Source organism: Rattus norvegicus, chromosome 1, assembly GCF_036323735.1.
Source record: "Rattus norvegicus strain BN/NHsdMcwi chromosome 1, GRCr8, whole genome shotgun sequence".
Taxonomy (NCBI): domain Eukaryota; kingdom Metazoa; phylum Chordata; class Mammalia; order Rodentia; family Muridae; genus Rattus; species Rattus norvegicus.
Genome location: NC_086019.1, coordinates 267,338,656 through 267,342,295, shown reverse-complemented (window position 1 = coordinate 267,342,295; position 3,640 = coordinate 267,338,656). Strand labels below are relative to the sequence as shown.

At 44.8% G+C, this 3,640-nt stretch overlaps 1 protein-coding gene across 8 annotated transcripts in view; it reads left to right on the top strand.

Annotated features, from left to right (window-relative positions):
• The window catches only part of Gfra1 (GDNF family receptor alpha 1), a 231,741-nt gene that overhangs the window by 214,742 nt on the left and 13,359 nt on the right, over positions 1-3,640 (top strand). The gene's annotated exons all lie outside the window — the stretch shown is intronic.

Sequence of the window (3,640 nt, the reverse complement as noted above, 5' to 3'; positions counted from 1 at the left end):
AAGGAGACTTTTGACATAAGACACAGTGATAAAGGTTGCTCCCAGACCTAAGTAGGATGGACTGGAGAAAGAGAGTTTCAGAAGAGTTGGGGTTGAGCTACATATGATGGTTTGTATATGCTAGGCCCAGGAAGAGGCACTATTAGAAGGTGTGGCCCTGTGGGAGTAGGTATGGCCCTGTTAGAGTAGGTGTGACCCTGTTGGAGTAGGTGTGATCCTGTTAGAGTAGGTGTGGCCCTGTTGGAATAGATGTATCACTGTTGGTGTGGACTGTAAGACCCTCATCCTAGCTGCCTGGAAGCCAGTATTCTTGTAGCAGCCTTCAGATGAAGATATAGAACTCTAAGCTCCTCCTTAACCATGTTCCTGTCTTCTTGATGATAATGGACTGAACCTGTTAGCAGCCCCAATTAAATGTTGTCCGTATGAGTTGCCTTGGTCATGGTGTTCACAGCAGTAAAACCCTAACTAAGGTACTTCATGACAGAGCTGCCAGTGTTGAGTCCTTAGTAGATTTCTCGATTCCTGGAGACTGAGGCCTTGTCTTTAAGGCAGTAACCTTGGGATGTGCAGTATTAGTGACATCGATGTCGTATGTTTCTCTTTGCTGTGACAAAAACACCTGACAAGAAGCAAGTTCAGGAGGGAGGGTTTGTTTACAGATCCATCCTGGGAAGGAGGGCATGGCAGCAGGAACCTGAGGCAGCTGGTCACACTGCATCCGCAACCAGGCACCAGCGTGGGAAGAACATCAGTGTTTGGCTCGTTCTCTACTTACCCGGTCCCAGCCCACAGGATGGGGTTGCCCACAGTTAAAGTGGCTTTTCCTACCTTGGTCAACCTGATCTAGATGACCCTTCACAGACATGCCCCAGGTTTTACCCAGTACACATAAGCCCTCACAGGTATACCCACAGGTAAATATGAGAAATTGACAGTATTAACCTTCACACTGGGTTTTAGTCTTTGAAGGTGTTCTACTGTTTCTGCAGAATATAGTCTGCTTTCTTCAACTCAGTGTTATTTTTGTCCTGTATTTTTGTTTTGTAAGTCTTGGGTATAACCAACATTCCCCATGCATAATGCTTGGGTGCCTTGACTGAGTCTATTTCCTTGATCTGGGAGCTATGAAGTGATGGTAGGGTCATAGACACCTGGCCTATTTCTTGATTTCTTGGCTCCTGAGAGGCCTTGTGGCATCGCTGTGGACCAAGTTGCCAAGTGGTTTCAGGGCCTACAAGGTGGGCCCAGGTCCTCACATCAGGGAGGCTCCTGGGACGGTTAGACTTGATCTTTCTCTTTCTTGGTGCCAGCAGAAGAACTCAGAGGAAGCTGAATCCCAGAATCAACCCTATTAGCCAGGGGAGGAAAGAGGATATCATAAAAATGCTTCCTGACATAACTGCTTTATGGAGTGTTTTCAGAGTCCTTGAACTAAGAGAGCTTGAATTCAGAACTCAAAATTGGGTAGTACTCCATTAATCCAGAGACCCTAACTGGCATTTGATTTGTGTGTGTCAGCCCAAAAGGCCGAGGAAGCAAGCAGGCTGTAACAAACTCCCTCAGACAGGAACTGAGTCTTGAGACCAGGCTTCCTGGTAGGGAAATACACATACCCACTACATGTTAAATAGTAACATGCTTGTGCATATGTCCCAGTAACTGAGCGATTGGACTAGAAGGAAGGAAGGTGGAAGGACGGAGAGAGGAGGCAGAGAGCAGGGAGGGAAGAAGGAAGGATGGATGGACCTCCATTATGGGATGATATTAAGGGCATCACAATCCTTGCCTCAACCCCTGGGGTCCTACTAAGTGTCACTTGTGCGAGCCTTTCCACTCTGAGGCTCTGGTTCCTGGAATGGACACTGGAAGACACACCTGCACAGACGACAGGCTGTCCACAGAAGACAAGCCAGCCTGCAGATCAGGTGTTCTGCTGCCTCTAGGCAGCAGCTGTTATCAGATTGTGGGCTTGTAAAAACTTAATTCAGGTAACGATTTCCTCGTGATTGGCATGTTTGTATTGTAGCAAGTTTAGGTTCAGCATATCGTTAGAATACATAATGTCGTAATTTAAGATTATTTCATCAGCAGTAAGGGGTTTTTGTAATTCATTTAAAAAGTTGTAATGGGCTTCAGCATCTTCCGTATAGTTAATAATACGGCATTTTATAGCTGGCTGTAAAATTTCAGATTACAGTTTTTGCAATTGTGCGATTCTATTTTATAGTTTAATAATTGTTCAAATGAAGGAGGATGTAAAGATCCTTAAAAACCAATTTAATGACTTAGAAAAATAGCTTTTATCAGAATCTATTGCGCACCTTTAATGAACCCAGATGTCCCATTCCCCTTTTCAACGGAGGCCTATTTTTCTCAACTAGGTGCCTTCCCAATTAAGCACACATAGTACAGTAACTCTGGGTTACCATTTCTCTCTTTCTCTGCCCTCTTTTATCCCTAATCTCCTGCAAATAGAATAAACCTATTTGTTGAGTGAGCACAGGCGGAGGAGAACCCGCCAGGCCAGAGAGCCTCAGCTGAGCAGGCAGTAAATTGCTTCTCTCTTTAGAAGTATTTCCCTTTTCACAGACTTCTCCTTGATCACAGAGTCTCAACTCTGCTTCCTAAGTAGAGTCTCTTATTAACACTCGAGAGTGGCTTGTTCTTCACTGTTCTGTAAAGTGAGGGGCAAATGTGGGAGCCTTACATTATAATAATTTAATTATATGATATCATTATGAGTTATAAAAATGTTAACAGTATAGCATTCAGGACGAGGCACCATCTCATTTTGTCATTGAAACTGAAGTGTATGCTACTATATTTTTAGAGCATGACACGGGTAGGTCATTGAACAACCAGCATTCATACAATAAATAACTCTAGGCCAGGTCCACCAGCAGGGGGGCTTGAGGAACACCGTGCAGAAATTCAGTAGCAGTGTCCATGAGTGCTGTGTGGCTCTTGGACTGACAACCTCTGGTTCAGATCCCTGTCTATTTCATAGAAATGGTACTTGCCAGAAGGGATAGTAGATCTGGGGCAATAGATCATTAATTACTGTTTGGGTTTATAATGGAACCCCATTAGATGGCTGTGGACACTTCAGGCAACACCTTCATTCATTTTCCTGAAGACCGAAAGGGGTCTCTCAAATCTTTTATATTGGGTGTTTTGCCTGCATGTATGCCTGTGCACCGTGTGCTTGCAGGACCTGTGGGGTTTGATCTTTTGGTACTAGAGTTTACAGATTGTTATGAGACTTCATGCAGGCTTTGGAATCCAGTTCAGATCCTCTGGAAGAGCAGCAAGTACTCTTGTAACCACTGAGCAATCTCTTCGTCTCTGTAACACATTTTAAGCTCATTTCTCTTAAGCAACCAAGTAACAGCAGCTAGGGTGCTGAGGCCAGGCAAAGGATCCTGCAAACAGTAGGGAGATGTTCGCTCTCCAAGGTGCTTTGTAAGACAAAGAGGTGGTGGCCTGTTGGAGTCATCCTTGGGGAAGAGGGTGCTGAAGGGGGCGCTACACAATGGAACCAGAGTGTCCTACAGACCAAGATAAAGAGTCTTTTGATCTCCTTGATCTTGGGTTTGTCATCTCTCCTGTGGGTTTAGAGAACCTCACTGCCTAGGAG